Consider the following 26,301-nt stretch of genomic DNA (forward strand, 5'->3'; position numbering starts at 1 on the left):
GCACTGGATAATAACCCAGTCTATAAAATCTCCGTGAGCCCATGCTGATATAAATGAATGACTGAACAAAGAAATAAATGGCCGTGCATGATTCCAAATAATTTATGTGGCTATTCTGCCCTCAAGAAGTTGAAGCATGACTCTTCACACCTTACGCATGAACTGTGCACAGTGACTTCCTTCCACAGATGACAGTATTGGGGGCGGGGACTAAGTTTACAGCGTAGAAACATGACAAACATTGTCAGCCAGGTGGTGGAGGTTAACGTCAACAGTGACAAGTCACACTGATACTGTGCACCCTGAATACCATGTGAGGACAGTGGCACTTCACTTCTGTGGTCTTCCTCCCCCTCGGATCATAAGAAACATAAGACAAACCCCAGCTGAGGCACATTCTCCAAAATACCTGACCACGACTTCTCACAGCTGTCAACAAAAACAAGGAAAGTCTGGGAAACTGTCACAGCCATGAGGAGCCTAAGGAGATGTGACAACTACATGTAATGTGGTGTCCTGGGAGGATCCTGGCACAGAAGAGGGACATGAGGTAAAAACTAATGAAATCTGAATGAGGGATGGACTTTAGTTAATAATAATATAGCAATATTGGTTCATTAATGGTAACAAATGTACCATACTAATGTAAGATAAGAATAGGGGAAACTGAGTGTGGGGTATATGGAAATTCTCTGTACCATCTTCCCAACTTTTATGCATATCTAAAAACTAGTCTTCTAAGAAAGTTTCTTTAAAAAATTTAAGTTCCAGGGCGCTACCTCCAATGATTCAGATTAGGAAAGTCTGTGGTGGGGTACAGGAATTTGCATTTTTTACAGGACCCCTAGATGATTACGATGCAGATAATTTGGGGTTGAGAAAACAGTTTTCTGGGGGTGGAGTTTGTCTGGAGGGAGGTAATTCACAAGAAACCTTTGCCCAACTCTCTTCTTACATTCAGAAATTCTTCTGGACCACCCACTTGTGGTTGCCAGATAAGATGGGGGTGAGTTTGGATAACCACAAACAGTTTGGGTTCCCTGCCCCTCTAAGCAGCACTATTGTAAAAGTTTCCATTTGTTTAAAGCTGTTAAGTTTCAGCTTAATTTCTTATGCAGCAATAGATAACTAATATACCACCCGACCATGAAGCCAGAGACTTTCATTTCCAGTGTCATCGGGCTTCACTTGTTATGGAGCATGGGACCCACACGGTGACAGCAACAGCATGAGTGCTCAGGTCATACGGGGCACCTGCCAATATCCGATTTACATTTTTCTCATCAAGGCTTCCCTGGTGGTGCAGTGGTTGAGAATCTGCCTGCCAATGCAGGGGACACGGGTTCGAGCCCTGGTCTGGGGAGATCCCACATGCCGCGGAGCAACTAGGCCCGTGAGCCACAACTACTGAGCCTGCGCGTCTGGAGCTTGTGCTCCGCAACGAGAGGCCGTGACGGTGAGAGGCCCGCGCACCGCGATGAAGAGTGGCCCCCGCTTCCCGCAACTAGAGAAAGCCCTCGCACAGAAACGAAGACCCAACACAGCAAAACAACAACAAAAAGTTAAAGGGTATTAAAAACAAACAAACAAGCCAGATATATGTGGGTAGGCATTTTCCATCCCAGTTACAGAATGAGAAAACTGAGACTCAAACAGGGCAAATGACTTGCCCAAGGTGGCAAAGAAGGAAGAAGAGCCAGGCTGTAGATTCTGGTTCATCTGATGCCAGAGTCCTTTCCCCAACCACAGTGCCCGCACCGCTTCCAACTCAACTTCCTCCTCTGCTCCTCCTCCCTCCCCGTCTTTTCAGATGGACTGAGCTGAAACCTGGCCCTTCTGTGAAGCCTCCTGACACCAGCGTTTGCCCTGCTCCCCTAGCCAGTCCCTCCGAAGGCAGCACATAGTTACAGACACAATCACGTCTTAAGCCATCAATCCTCTGAGGTGTCCCTCTTCCTCATCTCAGTTAACAGCATCTACTCAGTTGCTCAAACCCCAACCTGCCCTGCCAACCTCCATCTGTCCTTTTCCTTACCAGCTCTCCCTGTGACGTGAGACCCATCAGCAAGTCTGAATCTACTTCGAACATGATCTCTAATCCTTGCGCTTCTGGCCTCTTCACTGCTACTCCAGCCCAGGCCACCATCTCCGCTGAGAGCCTTCCAGCTACTCTCCAGGATTCCCGTCTTGCCGCCCACGGCCCCCACACAGCAGCTAGAGCTTTGCACAGCCTCCCCTGGTTCCCGTGGCAGAGTCTGTGCTTTGCCTCACCGGGGCCTGGAAGTGGGTCTCAGCCTCAGCAGCATCCTCAGTGTGGCTTCCCACTCCCGTGCCATCCACCTGCCAGCGTCTGCCACTCCGTCACTCCCTCGGACTTGGCCCGCTGCTGTACTTTCCTCGTCACTTTGTGGTGGACACAAGGTCTGACTCCCCAGTGGCCGTTTCTGCTTCCTCTTCTTTTCCTGGCAAATGGGATTCCAGTTTGGATCGGGTGACAACAAATTTGAGGGAACACACTGGTTCTCCCCACTCCTGGAACTGGGGGGAACACAACTTATGCTTTTGTCCTGGAGACAAATCTTGAGGGTCTGGGATAACGGTGGCCACTTGCCTTTCCACTGCCACGGATCAGTTCAGAAAGAGCACGGGCTACAGTTCTGGCCGAGGAGACGTGAGGGGCGTTCCGTTGGGCGCTGCTACAAGCTTTCCTCACTTTTAAAAAGGGGAACAAGGAAGGGAGGGAGCTGCTCTCTGCCCTGCACCCTCCGAAGGTTTGGGTGCTCCGCGTACAAGAGGGGATTCTTGCTGCTGCTGCTGCAGCCGACTTGCAGACGCTGGCCACTGCTGGCAGGCCTGGACTTCACCGTGGAGCCACTGGCACCACCACGTGTCCTGAGAGCTTAAACCTACGCTGACTCCTCTGTTATTACGGCCCAAAGCATATGCACTATAGATATCTAAACTCACCTTTTTGCTGCTTTATCACTCCTACCTTCCCGCTCCTAAAATGTAAGCTCTGTGAGGGGAGGGGCCTGTCCCTCCATCACTATGTCCCCATCACGTGGACTGGGCATTGTCTGGCACAGCTACAGCAGGTGCTTGATAAATGCTGGCTGCATTAATGTATGAGGCTCCTCCAGGGCAGGGACTCAGTCACTGTGGCTTCTGGGAGCAGCAGGGGCTCAAAAGCCTTCGCTGGATCAACAGGCAGGGAAGCCAGAAGACAGCTTCTTAAGAAACAAATTTAATACTATATACAAGGGAAAACGTACAGAAACAACAAAGGAGACGCAACAGGGCTGGAGGTGCCCATCCCAACTAGCTGCCCACGCAGAGGGCCGATGCCAGCCCCTAGCTCGCCCTCCTCCTCCTACAGTTGGAAGGGCTCCACGGGCCACCTTGCCCTGACGGTGGGATCCACGTGGTCCTGAAGCCGGTGCCACTTCATGTGGGCATTCCGACCCTTGATCTTGCCAAACACCCTGAGGAGGCACCAGAGGACACAGGGGTCAGAGCAGGGGGAGGCGGGTAGCCCTGAGGGGGGCACCCCAGAGGGCTGAGGGCAGGCGGTGTGGGAGCATCTAGGGAAAGGGCGGTACCTCTCACACTTCTGGCAGGGAAAGAAGCCCTGGCCCTTGCTGCTCCCCGGCAGCTCAGGGGTCCGCTTCGAGCTGGTGTTTGGGCTGGAGTTGGGGATGAACTCCCTCCTGGAACTCTCAGTAGGCCTCTGTAATTCGGGGGTTGGACGGTGGCTGGGTTTCCTCCGAGGGCTACGAGTGACCTGCAGAGGGGGCAGAGGTGATGAAAGGGTGCTGACCGCCCCGCCGCCCTTCTAAGGGAGAAGCAGGTGTCCAGAGCATCCAGACGTCGCGGGGTGCACCCCCCCGCCGCCACCCAGCTTGGATGAGCACCGGGCATCCAGATCCGTGCTGAACTCCTGAAGCCCTACCGCGAGACCCTCTACCTTTGCTTCTGTCCTGTCTGCTTCACCCAGCTCTCTCTTGACCCTCTTTTCCGGCACTGGGGCTCGGCCACAGTCAAAATCGATCATTTTCTTCTGCATGTAGTAGAACTCGACACACTGGGCTACTGTTTTTGTCTGGACCTAGTGGAGGAAGACAGAAGCTGGCTAAGGACAGTGCCTCAGGAGTAGCAGTGAGTATGGCCTTGACGCCCTAAATCCCCTCCCCATGGGGCCAGCCGCCACTTTTTGAAAGCCCTCCTGAAACGTCTCTCCCCTACGGCTTCGTATGCTCCTCTGCTACGGGGGACAGAGAATCACAAAGTCCTCCTGGGGATGAAGGAGTTCAGAGAGAAGCCACCAGAGTCAAAACCATCTAAGCTCTGCACGCTCTGAGCAACAAGGCTGGACCAGGAAGGCTTCTCTCCAGGAAAACGCACACAAAGGTACACACGAGGACGCTCACTGTGACATCATGTGGAGCCACATGTCTACCGACAGGGACTAATTAAAGCAGAGTGTCCTTACGTGGTGGATACCTCATAGCCTTATGCGACAGCTAGGCAGAGCCCTCCAAAAAACTGAAGAGGGAGGAATACTTCCCAACTCAGTCCATAAGTTCAACATTTCTCTGACACCAAAGCCAGACAAAGATATTACAAGGAAAGAAGGCTACAGACCAATGTCCCTCATGAACATAGATGAAAATTTTTAAACAAAACTTTAACGAACAGAATCCAACAATATATATATGTATATGTATATATATGTGTATATATATATATATATATATACACACACACATATATATACATATATATATATATATATATATATATATATATATATATATATAAGGACAATATACCATGACTAAGTGGAGCTCATCCCAGAAACGTGAGGTTGGTTTAACAATCGAAAATCAATGTAATTCATCATATTAAACTTAAAAGAAAAATCATATGAGCATCTTGATAGGTGCAGAAAAAGCATTTGATACAATCCAATGTCCATTCCTGATGGAAAGTCTCAGCACAATAGGAATAGAAGGAACTTCTCTTCAACCTGATAAATGATACCTACAAAATCCCTACAGCTAACGGTGGAGTGGTTTCCCCTCAAATATCATGAACAACACAAGGATTTCCACTCTCACCACTTCTACTCAATACTGTACTGGTGGTTCTAGAGTGCAAAAAGGCAAGAAAAAAAGTAAAGGCATCCAGGTTGGAAAGGAAGAAAGAAAAGTGTCTTTATTTGCAGATGATATGACTGTCTATGTAGAAAATTCAGTGGAATCCACAAAAAAGTTACCAAAACTAGTAAGTTAGTTTGGCAACATTTCAGAACACAAGATCAATATAAAAATCAATTTTATTTCTATACATAGTAGCAACAAACCATTGGAAACTGAAATAAAAAAGAACTCTATAACATCATAAAAAACACAAGTACTGGGCTTCCCTGGTGGCGCAGTGGTTGAGAGTCCGCCTGCCGATGCAAGGGACACGAGTTCGTGCAATGGTCCTGGAGGGATCCCACGTGCCATGGAGCGGCGGGGCCCGTGAGCCATGGCCGCTGGGCCTGCACGTCCGGAGCCTGTGCTCTGCGGCGGGAGAGGCCACAATGGGGAGAGGCCCGTGTACCGCAAAAAAAAACCCAAAAACAAAACAGAGAAAAACCAAGCGCTTAGGAATAAATCTGACAAAAAGTATGCAACAACTGTACACTGAAAACTTCAAAACATTGCTGAAAAATTAAAGATTGAAATAGAGAGATATACCCTGTTCACGAGTCAGAAGACTCAATATTGTTAAGGTAACAACTCTCCCCAGTTGACCTATAGAGTCAAAAACAGTACCAATCAAGTTCCTAGTAGGAATTTTTATTTTGAAATTGACAAGTTATTTCTAAAATTCATAGGGAATTAAAAAGGATGTAGAATACAAAAAATAACTTTGAAAAAGAATAACAAAGTTGAAGGACTAACATTTTCTAATTTCAAGACTTAGAATAAAGCTACAGTAATAAAGACAGTATGGGAATAGCTTAATAAAAGACAAACAGATCAATGGAACAGAATACAGGGTCCAGAAGTAGATGCATATATATATGGCCAACTGATATTTAACAAAGGTACAAAAGCAACTGAGTGGAGAAAGTATGGTCTTTCCAACAAAAGGTATTGGAATAAATATCCATATGCAAAAATGAACTCACCTCGCACCCCATACAAAAATAAACTTAAAATGGATCACAAATCTAGAAATAAAACCTAAAACTATAAAACCTCCAGAAGAAAACATAGGGGAAAATTTTTGTGACTTTGGGTTAGGCAAAGATTTCTTAGATACAACACGAAAAGCACAGTCTATAAAAGAGAAACTAGTAAGTTATGCTTAAGCAAAATTTAAAACTTTCTTCAAAAGACACTGTTAGAAGACTGACAAATGGCATATTGGGAGAAAATATTTCCAAAGCATATATCTGGATAAAGGACTGGTGTTCAGAACAAAATAAGAACTCCTACAGCTCAATAAAAACACAGACACTCCAATAAAAACAGAGGCAAAAGATATGAACAGACAGCTCACCAGAGAAGGTGCACATAGAGCAAAAAAACACAAAGATGCTCAGCATCATTAGTCATTAGGAAAATGGAGTCAGATGCTACTGTACACTCATTAGAATGGCTAAAATTAAAGAGACTTAGCATACCACGTGTCGACGAGGGTGTGGAGCAACTGGACCTTTCATAACCTGCTGGTGGGAATGGGAAGTGGTAGAGCCACTTTGGAAAACAGTTTGGCAGTTTCTTAAAAAGTTAAACATACATCTACTATAAGTTACCCTCATTCCCCTCCTAGGTATTTATAATCCCAACCCCGTGTCCGCAAAAAAAAAAAACAAACAAACAAAAAAACCCAGTACATGTCCGTACAAAGACTTGTATGTAAATGTGCAGAGCAGCTTTATCTGTAGTCATCAGTAACTGGAAACCACCAACAGGTGGATGATTAAATGAACGGTGGTCCGTCCACACAGTGGTATACTCCTCAACAGTAAAGGGATGAACTATGGGTACACATGACAACATAGATGAATCTCAAAATCATTAGGTTGAGTGTAAGAAGCCAGACAAAGCAGATCACATGCTGTATGATTATTCCATTTATATAAACCTCTAGAAAATGCAAACTCATTTAGAGTGACAGAAAGTAGACAAGAGTTGACTAGGGACCCGGGTGGCAGGAAGGAAGGGTTGCAAAGGGGCAGGAGGGAACTTTTGGGGGTGAAGGATACTCTCATTATCTTGATCATGGTGGTGGTCTTACAAGTGTATAACTATGTCAAAAACATTAAATCTTACACTTCGATTATGTGCAATTTTGCGTACATCAAGTTAAAAAAAAGCAAATTAATCAGCAGGATATTAAGTATATGATGTCATCCTTTTTTGAGAAAGTGCATATAGGTGTGTAAAATCCATATGGGCAGTAAATACCTGTCAGGTTATCAATCAGAAGTAGGATTGTGGGGAGGGGTCTGGAGGGCTTTATTTGGAACATGGGATTCATTTCTGTACCGTTTCAGGTTGTTCCAAGCAATGGCATTGTAGTTGTCAACTGTTCACAGCATGAGCAGAGTATCGTCCCTGACAGGCCCTGCAGTTCTAGCGCCTCGGCCGTGTGAAGGAGCCTTGTCTACACCAGCCTGCCATGTTCGCCTTACCATCTTGTGTATCAAGTAGAAGTCCTTCTTGTAGGCACAGAACGCCTTCTTAAAGAGCCTCTTCTCCATGGAGGTCCAGATGTCCGAACCTATTGGAGAAACAGCCAAGAGGAGGAAGGCTGTTTCTCCTTCTGGGACCACAGCCACGGCTGAAGTGCAGACTCCCCTCCTTTTTCAGGCCACTGAGCGCCACTTATATGCCAAGATTTCTGCTAAGCCCCTTACTTGCTTTATCTCACACAATCCTCACAAAAACCTTAGCAGGTAGGGGCTATTACCATCCCCACTTGACAGGTGCAGCAACTTGAGGCTTCCTCTGGTTAAGAGACTTGCCAAGGGCAGCCGTGGGCCCCTGGTTGCCTGACTCCAAGGCTGGAGTGCTCAACTGGGAAACCTGAGCCCACCCCAACCTGGCACCCCCCTTCTGGCCAGGAAGAGCCCACGAGGGAACCAGTGGAAAGGGGAAGGTTGGATCCAACTAGAGAACAGCACCCACTGAGTCCCCCAGAGAGGACGGGCCCTTCTGGGAGGGCAGGTGTAGGCCCCAAGAGAACTCCGGGAGGCACGTGCAGAGCTTGCCATGGAAAGTGACTGGCTCGCAGGGGCCTCAGCCAGGCCAAAACCACGCGGGCAGCCACGCTCGTTACCTGTGTAGTGATAGTTGGCGAGAGGGTGAGTCCGTGGCTTCTGGGGTCCTCTCAGTAACAGGGTCTCCAGGGCAACCTGGAACGAGAGGAGTGGTGGGCAACTCTCTGAGGGAGGGAAGGTGAGGTAGAGGCCCACCTTCATTCTTTCATCCATTCAGAAAATATGTGCAGCCCTCCCTAAAGCCACCCCTACCCCAGGGCGACTCAAAGTGTGGTCGGTCTGTGGACTGGCCACCAGCTGTGAACCACTTGGGACACATTGCCTACAGCACTAAGCGGACTGTTGAGTGCAGCTGACGTTACCTTTTTCATAGCAAGATTTACTTGATGACGAAACAGTGTGTGGACTTATTCTGGCACAAGCTCCTTATTTCTTCAGGGAGCAGCATTTGGAGCGGCACTGCCCCCGCCCTACCCCATGTTATGGTCCTCATAGCACTCATCATTATCTATCACTTTTAAAAAATGTATTTCATGTGCTCACTCTCCTAAAATGTAAGCCCTGCAAAGAGGGGGCATTTGTCTTGCTCAACAGCATAACCCCGGTCAGGACTCGCTATGCAGTTTGCAGGACCCAGCGCAAAATGGAAACACGGGGCCCTGTGCTCAGAAACTATTAAGAATTTCAAGATGGTGGCAGCAGAGCATTAAACCAAGAATGGGCCCCTGAGCTGGCCCCAGCCTGATACCATGACATCACCAGGTATCAGGAGGACCCAGTAAACGTGTGCTGATTACTCTGCTGAGCACCCACCACGTGCCAGCCACTGCCTCTCAGCTTGAGAAAAAGCACCATGTAGCCCTGACTCTTGGGTCTCCAACTCGGGTGACGTGACTTCCTCTCCCACTACACACAGTTGGACTTCTTCATTGTCTAAACTTCAGGATTGTGAGGAGGGTCCTTGGAGGAGGCAGAGGCATTTCTGTTGCATCAGAGGTTTGCATACACCATTTTTAATCCAAAAGTCAATGTTCAGTAAATAAACCAGATTAATGCAGGCCCTGAGTTGGTTCTGCTAGGCACCGCCTCCCCAGTGCTGCGCTGAGATGAGGTAACGCTGGAGGAACCCTGGTGCTCTGCTGTCACCCCAGAGAAATAACTGATTGAGCCCGTATGTGTGCATTTCCCCTACGTTCAAAAGGACACCACCAGTCCCAAAGCGACCAGGGAGAAGGGTGGGTGGCCAGCCTTTGGTTCTCGTGAGCTGCAAAGCCCCAGGTAGAAGGCACGTGTCTTGCGCCTAGAGCCCCTGGCCCTAAGAGAGCAGGGAGCTTCCCACAGCTCCTCTGAGCACCCCCCTCGCCTGCACCGCACCTGGATGTTGCCCTGGGCTTCATGCAGGCAGTGCAGAGCGAGCTCCAGGTTGGTGCCCCCGCCCGGCATCACGTTGGAGCAGGCCAGGTTGCAGAGTTCGGTCACTGTTTCCAGCAGGCAGCCCGGCAGCGAGAAGGAGAGGAGACACAGAGGGTCAGCAAGTGCCAGAGAGGAAACCTCCCCAACAGCACAGATGGGGTGGGGGGCTCCTGTCACCATCTCCCTCACCTCTCTGTTACAAGCAGGCTGAGGGAAGGGAGGGACAAGGAGGATGGGCAGAAACCCTGCTCCTGGCACCTGCTCTGGATGGCCTGCCCAGCTACTGGGTGAGAGGAGAGGTGGGGCAAGGGACTGCAGCACAGCAAAGCAGTCCTGCGCTGAAGGCCAGCTCTGCCCACCCCACCCCCGCCTGGGGATCACTGCTTCTTGGTCAAGGTGAGAACTGGGAGGAGAAACCCCTTGGACATGGAGGAGGGCTCTCAGGAACCTGGCCCCAAAGTCTCAGTCACCTCTATCCTGCGTCTTCGGGTTGGTCATCACATCTCCCCATGGCTTCCAGACCAGAGTAGCTACATGCTCGTCACTTCCAGCCAGTGATCTGTCCTGGAGCTCTGGGATCTCAGCCTGAAACTGGCTCCCTATGTTGATGTGTCTGAAATGAGGCCACACACACGGACATAAAAGGCATATGTGTGTGACCAAGATGGGAAATACAAGAGAGATGTGCGGTGAGCCCTGCTCACCAGGGCTGTGGAACCCACCTTTTGGCCATCTCTCAGACACAGGGAGTGCTCATCAGCCCAGTAGACACGCTCTGGTATTCCAGAGACCTCTTGAGGGATACTTCCTTCCTTCCTCCAATTTGCTTTTTCGCCAGATTTCTGGCTTCAGGCGTTTGGGGTCTAGGACAGGGGAGGTATGTGCTGATACCTGGCATTCTGCTGTATCCAAGGTAACATCCAAGCTACAAAACAGTATCTCACTGCGCCATCACCAATTCTATCTAGAACCCCAGGGTGCTGGGCATTCTGTCTGCAGACATCCAACTATGGTATGTCTGGACAGAAGGAATATTGGGGAAACACCTGGAGAAATCCACCACTTCTCTCCTAGAGAGGTTCTGGGTCTAGACCTGACTTTCCCGTGATGAAGGCTCCCTTGGGAAAAACCGACACTGGAATGCAAGGAGGGTAAAAGCATCCCCACATTGCAAGGACCCTCAGGTTCTAAGTCTGTTCCAACTCACGGTTCAGTGCTGATCTTGCTGTTGTCCTTCACCACACTGATGCCAAAAGAGCCGTCCATGTGATCTGGAAAACGCCCAAAGAAGAGGCTCAAGGAGACTGGCTACAACTGACCCATGAGGCCCTTTTTGCCTGCCTTTCCAGAGCAGCTAAAAGCAGGCTCTTCAAGATTGCATGGTATACACACACTACTGTATATAAAATAGATAATCAAAAAGGACCTACTGTATAGCACAGGGAACTATACTCAATACTCTGTAATAACCTATATGGAAAAAGAATCTAAAAAACAATAGATATGTGATTATGTATAACAAAATCACTTTGCTGTATACCTGAAACTAACACATTGTAAATCAACTCTAATCCAATATAAAATTGAAAATTGGAAAAAAAAGATTGCATGGTATGGAGTTTCCTCAAAAATTAAAAGTAGGACTACCATATCATGCAGCAAACCCACTTCTGGGTATTCATCCAAAAGAACTGCAGTCAAGACCTCAAAAAGATATCTGAAAAGATATCTCCCATGTTCACTCCAGCACCATTCATAATAGCCAAGATGTGGAAACAACCTAAATGTCCACTGACAGATGAGCACATAAAGGTAATGTGACATAAACATACAATGAAATACCATTTAGCCTTAAAAAGAAATTCTGCAATATGCAACAACATGGATGACCATTGAGGACATAATACTAAGTGACATAAGCCAGTCACAGAAAGAGAAATACTGCATGACTCCACTTATATAACGTATCTAAAGTAGTTGAATTCATATTGATAGAATCAAAGAGTGGAATAGGGGTCACCAGGGGTTGGGGCAGTGGGAAATGGGAGGTTACTAATCAATGGGCATAAAGTTTCAATTAATCAAGCTCTAGAAATCTGCTGTATAACATTGTACCTATAGTCAACAATACTGTATTGCACAGTTAAATATTTGTTAAAAGGGCAGATCACAGATTAACTGTTCACATCACAATAAAATAAAAAGATTGCATGGAAGTGGGATAAGACTTCTGAAAAAGTAGAGTAAGGAACTCGGCAAAACAACAGATTTACTGACAAAAATCATTAAAAAAAAAAGAACAGTAAGCTAAAGTCTGCAAGTTGTCCTAAAGGCATACAGCATTTTAAGAAATACTCATTCAAGAAAATCTACTAAATCTCGGGAAGAACAGTGAGAGTCTGTGGCACTGGAGCCATGGCCCACTCCCTTACCCACCTAGCCCCCAGCTCTTTGTAAAGGAAGCTCTACCCAGGTAGGTGCAGCCAAGGAGATGGGGGCTTCTTCTTCCCCTGGCTCCCATGCTTAAAGAATTAAAGTAAGATAAAATAAAAATTTCTCATCAAAGAGAAAATGCCATCAAGAGATGGAAATTATTTTTTAAAAAGATACAAATGTGGACTTCCCTGGCGGTCCAGTGGTTAAGACTCCACGCTTCCACTGCAGGGGGCATGGGTGTGATCCCTAGTAGAGGAAGTAAGATCCTGCATGCTGTGTGATGCAGCCAAAAAACAGAAGAACCAAATGGAAATAGTTCAGGGGTTAAAAAAGTACAATAACCAAAATAAGGCTCAACAGTAGATCTGAGCTGGCAAATGAAATGATCAGCAAACCTGAAGATAGAACAATGGAGACTATGAAATCTGAAGAACAGAGAGAAAAAAATATAGGAAAGTGAAGAGAGCCTCAGAGAAATGTGAGATGTCATTAAATGCAACAATATATATGTAGTGGGAGTACCAGAAAGAGGGGAGAAAGGGACAGAATATTTAAAGTATTAATGGCTGAAAATTTCCCAACGTTGATGAAAAACAATATGTATATCCAGCAAACTCTACAAACTCCAAGAAAGATTAAACACAAAGAGCTCTACATCCAGACATAACATAGGCAAAATGTGGAAAGCAAAAATAAAGATAAGATCTTGAAAGCAAAAAGGGAAAAACAATTTGTTACATACAAGGGCACTACAGTAAAATTAACAGCTAACTTTTTAAGAGAAACGATGTAGGTTACAAGGCAATGGGATAATATATTCAAATTACTGAAAGTAAAAAAGTGTTAACCAAGTATCTTATATTCAGCAAATTATCTTGCAAAAATGAAGGTAAAATAAAGACACTCCCAGATAAATAAAAACTGAGGCTACCTGTTGCTGGCAGACCTGTCTTACAAGAAATATTAAAGGTGAAATATTATTCAGCCCGCAAAAAGGAACAAAGTACTGATACATACTGCAACTTGGATGAAACCTAAAAACATCATGCTAACTAAAAGAAGGCATTCATAAAGGACCACATACTGTATGATTCCACTCATATGAAATATGCAGAATAGCCACATCGATAGAGACAAAGTAGATTAGTCGTTACCCATGGCTGGGGACGGGGAGGATGGAAAGGAGGGACTGCTAATAAGTACAGGGCTTCTTTTGGGGATGATGAAAATTTCTGAAAACGGATGGTAGTGATGGTTGCACAGCTCTGTGAATATACTAAAAACCATTGAATTCTATACTTTAAAGGGATGAATTGTATGGTATGTGAATTATATATCCCTAATAAAGATAAATAGTAAAGAAAGTCCTTCAGATTGAAAGCAAATGACATCAGATGGTAACTTGAATCCAAACCAAAAAAAAAAGCGAAGCGCTAGTAAATATGGGTAACTATAAAAATCACTATGATTACATATTTCTTTTCTTTTTTTAATGGCCTTAAAAATAACTGCATAAAACAATATGTATTGTGGGCCTCTAACATATAGAAATATAATATATGTGACAGTAACTGCACAAGGAGCACAGCTGCATTGGAGTAAAGGAATATCACCTCAGACAGTAACTCAAATCCACAAGAATAAATGAAGAGATCAGAAATGGTCAATAAGAAGGTTAATATAACAACCTCTATAAATCATGCTTGTTTTCCTTTATTCTGTGTTTTTACACGAAATAAAAGTATATAAAGCAAGAAACATGACCAGTAAGGTATTACTGGGTCTCTCACATATAATAGCAAAAGAGTTAGAAGGAATAGAGCTAGATAGGAGCAGTGTTTCTATATTTCACTGTTAATGAGTTATTACACATCCTAACAGATTCTGATAAGACATATATTTTAAGTCCTAGAGCAACCACTAAGAAATGACTAAGACACAGTGAAAAATTAACGGAATTAAAATGTCACACTAGAAAATACTCACTTAATACAAAAGAAAGCAGGAAAGGAGGAACAGAGGGAGAAAAAGACATGTAACATATAGAAAATAAAAAGCAAAATGGCAGATGTAAATCCAACCATATCAATATAACATTAAACAAGAAGGGATTCAACAAACCAATCAAAAGGCAGAGTTTGTAAGACTGGATAAAAAACACATGATCCACCTAATGGTGTCTAGAGGTAACATGCTTTATTTTCAAAGACACAAATAGGCTGAAAGTAAAAGAAGAGAAAAATATATACCAAGCAAACAACAACCAAAAAAGAGAATGGAATGGCTATATGAATGTCAGGCACATTAGACTTTAAAACCAAAAATATTACTAGAGATAATGATAAAATTATTGTAATAATGACAAATGATGTCACAATCACATCCTAATGATAAAAGGTCAAGCCGTGAGGAGGATGTGACAATTACAAACATATACACACCTAAAAACAGACCCCCAAAATACACCAAGCAACAAACGACAGAACTGAAGGATGAAATAAACCATTAAAAAATAATAGTTGGAGATTTCAATACTTTCAACAGTGGATAGGGCAACTAGGCAGAAGATCAACAAGGAAATTGAAACTAACTAGACAAAACAGACAAAATACAGCATTCCACCAAACATCAGTAGAATACATTCTTCTCAGATTCACATGGAACATTCTTCAAGACAGACTGGATTCTAGCCCATATAACATGCCTCAATAAATTTTAAATTTTAAAATAAATTTAAGGGAATTCCCTGGCGGTCCAGTCATTAGGACTCCACGCTTCCGCTGCAGGGGGCATGGGTTCGACCCCTGGTGGGGGAACTAAGATCCTGCAAACCGCACAGCACAGCCAAAAAAAAATAAATAAATTAAATAAATTAAATTGAAAAAGAAACAAAGTATGTACTCTGACCAAAAGAGAATTAGAGTACAAATCAATAAAAGGCAGCAATTTGGAAAATTCACAAATATGTGAAAATTAAGCAACACACTCTTTAATAGTCAGTGTATTAAATAAGAAGTGGAATGATAAATTAGAAAATACTTTAGGTGAATGAATATAAAAACACAACATACTAAAACTTACAAAATGTAGCTAAAGCAATGTTCAGAAGGAAATCTATAGCTGTAAAATATCTGTATTAAAAAAGAAGAAACATCTCAAATCATTTATGGTCAACTGACTTTCCACAAAGGTAGCAAGACAGGGCTTCCCTGGTGGCGCAGTGGTTGAGAGTCTGCCTGCCGATGCAGGGGACATGGGTTCGTGCCCCGGTCTGGGAAGATCCCACATGCCGCGGAGCGGCTGGGCCCGTGAGCCATGGCTGCTGAGCCTGAGTATCCGGAGCCTGTGCTCCACAACGGGTGAGGCCACAAACAGTGAGAGGCCCACGTACCACAAAACAAACAAACAAACAAACACCTCACAATGAGCTACCACTTTACACCCACTAGGATGGGTGTAATAAAAAAGACAGCTAAGAAGTGTGAGCAAGGATGTGGAGAAACTGGAACTTTCATACAATGCTGGTGGAAATTTAATATGACCCGGCCATTTTGCAAAGCAGTCTGGCAGTTCCTTAAATGGTTAGACATAGTTACCCTTTGACCCAGCAATTGCACTCTGAGTTATATACCCAAGAGAAATGAGGACTTATGTCCAACAAAAACTTACACATAAATGTTCTTAACAGCACTGTTTGCAATAGCCAAAGGACACAAACAACCCAAATGCTCGTCAACTGATGAATGGATAAATAAAATGTTGTCTATCCAGAGAATTCAATATCATTCATCCATAGAAAGAAATGAAGCACTGATGCATACTACAACATGAACCTTGACAACATTATTCTAAGTGAACAAACTAGACACAGAATGTCACGTATTTTATGATTCCAATTACATGAAATGTCCAGAATAGGGAGACCCGTAGAAAAAGTAGGTTGGTAGACTGGTGGTTGCCCAGGGCTGAGGAGTTGGGGGCTACAGGGCCTGTGTGTCACCGCTCGTGGATATAATCTTCTGGGGTGATGAAAATGCTCTAGAATTAGATTGTGGGATGGGTGTCCAATCCTAAGAATACACTAAAAAATCACTGTACACTTTAAATGGGTGATTCATATGGCATGTGAATTATACCTCAATAAAGCTGTTTAAACAATTACTCGAAAGGGCAGGCAGAAGGGTGGTTAGGCTAAATGGCGTCTATTTTCTTTCTGGCTACAAAGTTATAAGCACCTAGAAGGCTGCTGGTCCCAGATGGTCCTGGGATAGTTCTGAACAGCAACGGGACCCCCAGAGCAGACCCAGGCGTAGGCCAGAGAGAATGGATGGACCAAATTCTACAGGGGGCGGGGGTCTGGCCCCCCGCAGGCCCATCATGGGGTGATCAAGCTCACTCACCAAGCATGGCGCTGATGAGCCTGTCGGGACGGGCCCGGGCAGAATGTGGAACAGAGAGTGTTGAAATACAGCCCAGAGCCCTCCCGGATGGGGCTGAGCATCGGGGGCGGTGTGTAGGGACGTCACTGGGACAGTCCCTTCAGGAGGTGGTCCATCAGGAACACGGGCGAGCGCAGGCAGCTCTGGCGGCATCCTCCCGGGCCCGGCTCCCCAGACATGGAGGGCGGAGGAGGGATGAGCAGTGCCTTGGGCCGGAGGAGCTTCATCCGCTTCTTGTGTTGGCTGCTCTCCTTGCAGTCTCTCTCTTCCCCGTCCTTCTCCTGTCCCTGGAGAAGAAGAGACTTCAGAACCACGGGGGTCACCTGAGGCCACCGGCCCCAAAGCTCAGACCTCAAGATGGCCTGAGAGTGGGAAAGGGTACTGACCAGCCAAATGCACACCCAGCATGGCCATGCCCAGAGTCCTCAGTGCAGGAAGCCGGGCAGGGCCACCACGCCTGAGCCAGACTCCAGACCCTAAGCCGGGCGACATTTGACGCTGGGGCCTTCTCAGGCAACCCCCCCCCCCAAGGAGAGGCCCTCACTCAGACCATTTTGGAAACTCATGTCCGTTGTTAAAGTGACTGGCACTTAAAGTGTGGGGGCCAGACGGATGCAACAGCATGACAAAAGGAAAACCTGTTGCCCTCAAAACGACAGCAGCTCCTGCGAGACAAACAGTGGGCTCCATGCACCCCGTACCCGAGTCCAGCATGGACTTCTCCAGGTGGGGTCTTCCAGCACAGGCTGAAGAGACGACGGCTTGACCTTGCTACACTCTCTCTTACCTCCACGCAATCTCCCCTCCTCTCTGCCCATCTTACCCCTCCTCATCCTCCAGCTCTCAGCTGCAACACCCCCTTCCTCAGGCAGGGTCTCTGGTGCCCTCGGGGCTCCTACAGCTCCCTCTCCCAGCCCGGCCCGTTCTGGGTCGTCAGTGTCCGGGGATGGGTCTATCTACTCCGCTGGGCTGGGAGCCCCAGGAGACGGGGGCAGGCCTGTTGTGGTCGCTGCGGTGTCCCCAGCCCTGCCCAGCACAGGGCCAGACACAAAGGAAGTTCACTGGAGGTTGAAGGGATGAAGGAACACGCAAATCAAGCTCTTCTGGAGTCAGGATTTGGGGGCTTTTCTCACAGCTCCCACTGGCAGCTGGAAAGCAGCCGGAAGGAAGTGCACCCACCTTGCTCCCCGGGGGATGGTTTGCTGGAGCCACTGGCACCGACACTGGGACCACCAAAGGGGCTGCGGTCATGTTGTCCAAGGACTTCCTGCCTCCCGGGGAACTCTGCCTGTCCCCCTCTGGCCTCAGCACCTGTCTTGGTGGCTTGCAAAACTCCATGCCACACACCTACACACAGAGAAGAGCCAGCCCTTTAAGAGACACAGTACGTAGGGAGCAAGGGGCCCCTCCAGAGCAGCACAGCCCTGACTCCCGGCCCCCAGCCAGGCTCCCTGCAGGAGGACGGCTCCATCCTGAGATGAATGGCAGCTTCAAGCCCCTTCACCTGGGGCTCCTGTTTCCCTCGAGGTGACGGCCACTGGTCGCTGTGAAAACACGTGGCTGCTCAGCCCTCTCTCTGTATAAAACATCTGGCTGCAATTCTTGCAGACGTAAGTGCTCCTTGGCTCTGCCCAGTCTGTGGGACCACCACTGTGCTGGTTCCTGTGGGGAAGAAAGGGAGAATGGGACTCCGTCCCCAAACACTGATCCTCTGACAGCTTTGGACGAACCCTAAAGAAATGGACATGATGCCCCCGATTCTCCGTGGCCTGGTGCTCACCCCTTCAGGAGTGAAGCATCCAGAGCTCGCTCACCCAGGGCCAGCACATCAAAGCCACCAGAGTTCTCCCGAGGGGCTTCGGAACTTACCAGCCACCCGCCATGTTCTCCTCCTTCATCGGGTTGGGGAGCCGGTAGATATTTCCACCCTGAAGACGAAAATACATCTGAGCCAACATATCAGAAATGAGATGCAAGAGTGAAAACTATAAGACTTGGAAGAAAACACAGGTATAATTCTTGGTGACCCTGGAGTAAGCAGTGGTTTCTTGGATGACTCCAAAACCAAACAAAAGACAGACGTATTGGACTTCATCAAAACTTACAACTTCTGTGCTTCAAAGGACATCATCAAGAAGTGAAAAGACAGAATAAGAGAAAGAAGTTGCAAATCATGTATCTGATAAGGGACTATGTATATTTCTGTATCAGTGATACATAATGAACTCTCACAGCTCAAAAATAAAATCACAACCCAATTTAAAAATGGGCAAAGAGTCTGAATAGACACTTACCCAAAGAGGATATACAAATGGCCATTAAAAGATGCTCAGGATTATTAGCCATCGGGGAAATGCAAATTAAACTATAATGAGATTATCATTTCCCACCCACTAAGGTGAACCAACTGGACAGTAACAAGTGTTGGTGAGGATGCAGAGAAACTGCAGGCCTCATACACTCTGGGTAGGGATATAAAACAGCACAGCTTTTTGGAAAAGTCTGGCACTTCCTCCAATAGAATTACCCTAGAGCCCACCAATTCCCCTCCAAGGTATTTCCCAAGAGAAATGAAAACATATGTCTAAACAATAATCTGTACACAAATGTTCATAGCACCATTATCACAATGGCCAAGAAGGGAAAACAACCCAAATATCTATCAGCTGATGAATGGATAAATAAAATATGGTGTTTCCAAACAATGCACAAGTTACCAGCGATAAAAAGGAGTGAAGTTCTGACCCGTGCTACAGCACAGAGGAACTCTGAGAACATCAGGTTAAGTGAAAGAAGCAAAAGACACAAAAGGCCACGCAGCGTTAGGATTCCAATCACATGAAGTGTCCAGAATAGGCAAATCCATGGAGACAGAAAGTAGATGCATGGTTGCCAGGGGCTGGGAGGGATGGAGAGATTGCGGGTGACAACCAACAGTGTGGGGTTTCTTTTTGCGGTGATGAAAGTGTATTGGCAAAGAGTGGCGATGCGAGCACGACCTCGTAAACAAACTAAAAACTACTGGATGGTGCACTTCAAGATGGCGAATTAGATGGCACGTGAATATTAAAGCTGTGGGGAAAAAAAAGAGGAGGAGGTAGCTGTGGTGCGACAGGAAGGATGCTGGACCTCGGAACATCACGAAGAGACGTGGCCAAGCTCTCTGCGCCCAGGACCTCGTGGGCACTATGTGGGAGGACCCAAGCTGCTCCAAAAGGGCGGACCAGTGCCAGGCCTGCAGTAGGGGCCAAGTCGGACTTGTGGACCTGTGATTCACAACCAGAATAGACACAGCATTTCACGTACAAATATCAAGGGTAAAGGAGCTCTGCCTTTACATTCTCTGAAGAAGTGAAGGAGGCAAATCCAAAAGGAAGCGAAAGGCAGAAAGAAAGCAAACAGAAAAAGTTCAGTGAAGAAACATGATGCAAAGTGTCTCTGACAACTCTAAAGCCCTGTTCTGTTTTGTGTGTGTGTGTTGCAGGGCGGAGGGTGATGGGAGGAACCATCACTTCTCTGGACCTTCATTCCCCCCTCTGTAAACAAACTGCATCTGAGGATTTGCTGAGGTTAAATACAGTGCCTGGACAAGTCAGAAACACGGACTCAGGTAAGGACGAGACTCTGCCCCCCGCATGGTCAGGTCCCGTGAGAGGGCCCTGGTACCTGGATCCTGTTGAGTATCATCAGCTTGGACTTGGAGTCCCAGGGGGGATCCGCTGGAGGCCCGGCCAACGACGAGAAGGAGGCCATGGCTACCTGGCTTGGAGAAGCTGCACAGCAAATATCCATTTTCACTTTCTCCTTCCGGAAGTGCTGGGCCCCGGAGTTGCCAGAGAAGAGCCTGTAGCCTCCGCCCCAGGAGCAGGCCGGGCCCTCTCCACCTTTTGTGGCCCCGGAAGCCGTGCCATTCTCAGCCTGGGCCTGCTTCCCTGGGAGGTGGGCTCTGGATGGCTCCTCCCCTCCTAACTGGGTCTGATGCAGGCCCCGAGGGAGAAGATGTCCCTAGGTCCAAGGTCCCTTTCGAGGATCTCAACTGCTTGGCCAGAGAGGAGATGTCTGGGTTTCCAGGAGGGTCCAGGGACGCCGCCGTGGGGGCAGGTGGAGCAGCAGCCACTTTTGGTCTTCCCTTTGTGTCCTGGCTCACGCTGCTGGGGGAGGGCTCTGTGGGTAAAGCGGGTGTGGATTTTCTCCTGCGGGCTAGGGATCCCTCTGGATCAGGGTTCACGGGGCCAGCATGGAGAGAGTCAACAGTGGGTGCCACAGGTGGGGGTTGCTGTGGCCACGGCCCCTGCAGTGACTTCAGGGCAACTCGATTGCCGTCGGGTGTGGGAAGCTGGGAGGAGGCGGCGGCCACCTGGGTGTGGGAGAAGATCCGCTGGGACTTGGTGATCATCTGGAACACCTGCATCTGCTCGTGGCTCACCAGAGACTCCTGAGACTTCAGGACCAGCTGCTGGAAGAGCGGTGTGGCATCCGACGGGAGGCCGCTGGACTTCTGGCCGTCCTGGGTGCCAGGCTCACCAGGGTTCTGCCACGAGAAGGAGTCGCAGTCGAACTTGCTCTTCTTGGAAGCCCAGGAGTCGTCTTCCCCGCTGGTGCTGACATATCTGGGGTCGCCCGAGGCCTCCCCCTGGGCCTTCAGGAGCGTGGGAGGGAAAGACGGCGTGTCCTCCAGACCGGTGCACTGGCTGGGTGAGGGCTCCCCAGCAGGGGAGTCGCTGCTGAGCCCGGGGCCCGGCTCGGAACCCTCCCGGAACGGCACTGCAGAGGGCTTGTGGACGACAAACATACTGTTTCCTTTGCTCTTAGGGCAGCCCGACAGGTTTCAGAGCCACTGGAAACTGTGGCTTGATGGCTGGGAACTGGCGGGGACAGTCTGGCCATGGAACAGAGGCAGGCAGGCGGGCAGGGAGCGCCCTCGGGCCAGCCCTCCAGGGATGATGGGGGCTGGAGCAGCGGCAGCTCCGGCTCGGCTGGGTCGGGGCCGCTGTTCTCCGCTGCCCGTGAGTGGACGGCTGTGAACACGTCCATGGCAGGCTCCTTCCGTGGGGGCCGGGGCTCCTCGGGAACCTCAGTGCCCAGGGCTCCTGGGGCCGCCGGGGTGCTGGCTGGGCCGCAGGAGGAGGACCCTGACGAGGGCAGGGAGGAACAGGCCGTGATCCTCCCTTCGCCGCTGTCTGAAGGCCCTCCCAGGGCTGGCCCGGGAGAAGGGATCTTCTGGCAGATGATGCTGCTCACGATACAGCGCAGGAGGTCTCGGTTGGACAAGAGGGAGATGGGGGATGGGGCTTCCGGGGGCACCAGGGACCACAGGCTCGCGGGTGCGGGCTGGCAGGCCACCTCGTGCACATGGGGTGAGTTCCCGCAGGGCTCCTCCTCCGGAGGGGCCTCCTTGAGGATGCACAGGCCGTGCTGGACCTCGTAGTGCCGGCGCACGGAGCGGTAGTCGCTGTAGCTCTTGCTGCAGCCCTGCTCAATGCACACAAAGGGCTTGGACTTCTGGTGGGTGAGCGTGTGCCCAGTCCTGGAATCACATGAGGAGAAAGTTAGTGGGTGTCTCGGCGTGGGTCACCCACTGCAGGAGCCCAGGCGTGTCCCCAGGGGGCAGCAGCATCGCAACTCAGAAACTGTGCTCAGACCCTATGAGGAAAGACCCCTGCTACGGCCAAAGCCGTCTGGAAGGGGGAGCTCTTGCCCTCACCCCTAAGCAAACCCCTAATCTGAGATTAAAAAAATCAGTGGGAGCCAAGTCAGAGTTCCCCAAAGTGGGTTCCTAAGGAACACCAGTCTCCAGAGTTGCTCCCTGAGGACTTGGGCTCAGCTGGCAAATAAGTTTGGGAAAAACACTCTTTACTTCTTGGAGGTTCCTAGGAGCAAACTGAAAAGCCACAGAGCAGATAAAGAGATATCTGTTGAACTTTCCATGTCTCTCAAACTTATTTGCCCACAAAACCATGTTTTTAAAATAGACCCTTTTAGCATCCCCAAGAAGCAGAGAACCAGAGTTCTGAGAACAAACTTAAGGAAACGCTAACTTGGGGATGATCCTTCCTTGAACAAAGGAGTCTTCGCCTTCCCACAGGAGTCCTCTAGACAGCTACCTGGGAGCCCCACAGCAACAACAACAAAAAGCCAAATGTGCCTATAATTTCTGCAAATATAAACGAATGCAAGTATGTATTATATTTACATCATACTTATACCTGCATTAATATATTATAAATATAAACAAATGGGTAAATCACCCTCTGGGTTCCCAACAATCCTACTCCGGATGGTTCTAATCAATGGAACCAAGTAAATAATGAAACCCTTTCCCAAACGTGGACCCTTGGCCTCCATCTGAGGGAAGCAGCAGAGAGGGCATCCGGAGACCCACTTTCTAGCCCTAACTGTTACCAGCTTGTGACAGGAGTAAATCATTTCCCATCCTTAATGGCGAGAGGGGAGAGGATACAATGAAAGCGGGATTCATCGAAGGCTCAGTAAAGGCTGGGGGAGCTGTAAACATGCAAGGGATCGTCCTCTCCCACTTACGAGTCTCTCAGTTTGAAAGTCTGTCTCTCCTCCCTCGGCAGCAAGAAAAGCTTATCATTTCTAAGACATGAAGAAGAAACGGAATTCTGCTCCTCTTACACTGAGCTTGCTTTTGAAAGTCAAGTTTAAAAAAAATCGAGTTAATAAAAGGTGGAATTAAAAGAGGAAAAAAGAGAGTGAACACTGCATTGCCATGTTCTAGAAACAGGCATTTCAGAACCCCTCACGCCCTGGTGTTATGCCAACATATATTCCTCATGGAGTGCATATCTGTTCTGCTCAGACACCTACCAAGGACTCTGAAACTTTCTCTACACAGTTAGCCCAACTCCCTCCATGACAAAATTGCCTCTGGAGTGTGTTTTGAAAGCACATGGGTCCTGCCTGCAAATCGCAGCGGCGCTCTCCTCACTGCAGTGAATCTGGAGGCTGGGGAGGGCGGGCTGTCCGGGGCAGTGTAGGCCCTGCCCCGACAAACACTGACCGTGGTAGGAGCACAGGTCGCACACATCTGGGACACCCGACGGTGGGGGGCGGTGCAGGTGGATGGGATGGGATGCAAAAGAACCAGGAGCACGCCCAGCCCCCAGCAGCCCCCTGAACAGACGTCCCGACCAGACTCCTACATACAGGTGGTCCTGACGCTTAAAGGCCTTGCTGAAGATTTTGCACACGTGTCTCCTCTCCTGGCTGTGGGTCAGGTAGTGCTTGCTGAGAGGACTGGCGCTGCTGAACACCTTCCCGCAGAGGCTGCAGTCCAGGAGTGGGTTCTGAGGGGACCTGTGCTGCCGCTTTCCTTTCCTTGTGCTCCCAGACGTGGCCCTGCCTCCTTCGTTAGCCTCTTTGGGCACCTTGAGCACGCCTAGCCCCAGGTCTAGACAGAGGGAGAAAGCACAGGTTATGACATCCGGGGACATCGGAGCCCGGGCGGAAGCACTCTACCACCCTCGGACCAACTTCAGCAGCTGAGTCCAACTCAGGGAGTTGGCCGAGAACCCCAACTTCAGCAGCTTCACTCGCAGAGAAGACCAGGCTTAGCACCAGGTGAGGGGGAGAAGGGACCCTGGTCAGGCCACACCTCCAGGGCGGCACCCAATCTTGAAGCCACACTTGGGGGGTAAGGGAGGGGACAGCAACAGTCTGAGAGCTTCCAGGACAGAGTGACTCGACAGGCAGGACTTCATGACGGTAACATCAACAGCACACTTGCAAGTGCAATCCAGAAATGCACAATGCAAAATCTTAGAAAAGTTTAAGTCCTTTCTCCCAGCCAATTCCACTCTGGGTTTTTTAATTAAGGAAATTAAGGCAGATCTGTACAAATTAACGGAGATCTTGCAGTGAACTGCAAGCGAGTTAACTGCAGCATTGTTTTTCCTGGTGAAATGTGAGAAACCACCTAATAACCGACACCAGGGCAGGTGGGTGACTGCATTCTGGTCTCAATGGTCTATGGCGCAGGCATTTAAGATACAACTGTAGGAAAATATCCGTTGACGTGAATGGATGTTCATGCCATACCACTAAGTGCTGTGCCACCAACAAGAGGATTGTTGAAAAACGGAATGATCTAATCTTTAAAAGGGAAAAATAAATTTGAATAGAAACAAACAGAATGGGATTGATTGGTAGGATCATGGATCAACTTAATTTTCCTTTTCCTGTATATCTGAATTTTCCATGTTTCTGTACTCCTTGGGTAAATGAGTAGCAGTTTTTTTTTTTTTTTTTTTAAGATGTTGGGGGTAGGAGTTTTTAGTAATTTATTTATTATTTATTTTTGCTGTGTTGGGTCTTCGTTTCTGTACGAGGGCTTTCTCTAGTTGCGGCAAGCGGGGGCCACTCTTCATCGTGGTGCGCGGGCCTCCCACCATCGCGGCCCCTCTTGTTGTGGAGCACAGGCTCCAGACGCACAGGCTCAGCAGCCGTGGCCCACGGGTCCACCTGCTCCACGGCATGTGGGATCCTCCCAGACCAGGGCTCGAACCCGTGTCCCCTGCATTCGCAGGCAGACTCCCGACCACTGCGCCACCAGGGAAGCCCAGCAGTTGTTTTTTATAATTTCATTTTTGATTTTTTTCTTTGACCCATGAGTTATTTTAGAAGAGTGTTCTGTAGTTTCCCAATACTTGAAGACTTTTTTCTCTTATTTCTTTTATTTATTTATTTATTTTTGGCTGCATTGGGTCTTCATTGCTGCGCGAGTTTTCTCTAGTTGTGGCGAGTGGGGGCTACTCTTTGTTGCGGTGCGTGGGCTTCTCACTGCAGTGGCTTCTCTTATTGCGGAGCATGGGCTCTAGGCTCGCGTGCTTCAGTAGTTGTGGCACGCGGGCTCAGTACGTGTGGCTTGCAGGCTCTAGACCGCAAGCTCAGTAGTTGGGGCGCATGAGCTTAGTTGCTCCACGGCATGTGGGAGCTTCCTGGACCAGAGCTCGAACCTGTGTCCCCTGCATTGGCAGGCGGATTCTTAATCACTGCGCCACCAGGGAAGTCTGCAATAAAGTATTCTTAAATTAACATATGTACTTTTGTGTGTGTGTGTGTGTGGTACGCGGGCCTCTCACTGTTGTGGCCTCTCCCATTGCGGAGCACAGGCTCCGGACGCGCAGGCTCAGTGGCCACGGCTCACGGGCCAACCGCTCCGCGGCATGTGCGATCTTCCCGGACTGGGGCACGAACCCGTGTCCCCTGCATCGGCAGGCAGACTCTCAACTACTTCGCCAACAGGGAAGCCCCATTTTTTTTTTTAAACACATTATGCTACTCCACACTGAATAGACTATAGTATAGTGTAAACATAACTTATGGGCACTGGGAAAGAAACAAAACTCCTATGATTGGCCTTATTGTGGTGGTCTGGAATCGGACCTGCAGTACCTCTGAGGTATGCTGATACTTGAGCGACGGGAGTCAAAACTGAGAGCAGAGGTTCTCTAACTCTGGTTTCATTAAATAGCTGGTGAGACTGTTAAAAATTCAGGTTCAAACACACCTAGTGCCCAGATCTTAGTTTTTAATACTGTTCTCCAATAAAAGTAACAAGGGCCCCTTGGATAAACGGCTGGTTCTAGGACTGGGCAGGAAATTATACAGGATGTGCTTAGAGTATCTTGTAGTTCCAGAACAGAAGTCTCTCAGCCTCCATCTCGTTGTCTCTCTCCTTCATAGACACACACACACACACGGGGTATG

The 26,301-nt window shown here is 48.2% G+C and overlaps 1 pseudogene across 1 annotated transcript; it reads right to left on the reverse strand.

The window, feature by feature from the left end:
* Positions 1-24,510, reverse strand: LOC309797892 (zinc finger protein 541-like; annotated as a pseudogene). Its single transcript has 14 exons — positions 23,740-24,510; positions 20,236-22,096; positions 18,439-18,497; positions 18,074-18,231; positions 17,749-17,916; positions 16,531-16,856; positions 10,902-10,965; positions 10,165-10,307; positions 9,656-9,759; positions 8,341-8,416; positions 7,694-7,782; positions 3,965-4,105; positions 3,600-3,781; positions 1-3,482 (listed from the first exon to the last, which is right to left on the reverse strand). The product of its transcript is annotated as a zinc finger protein 541-like (transcript).
* Between the last annotated feature and the right edge of the window lie 1,791 nt (positions 24,511-26,301).

Source organism: Mesoplodon mirus (assembly GCF_964341445.2).
Source record: "Mesoplodon mirus genome assembly, contig: HAP1_SCAFFOLD_1182, whole genome shotgun sequence".
Taxonomy (NCBI): Eukaryota; Metazoa; Chordata; class Mammalia; order Artiodactyla; family Ziphiidae; genus Mesoplodon; species Mesoplodon mirus.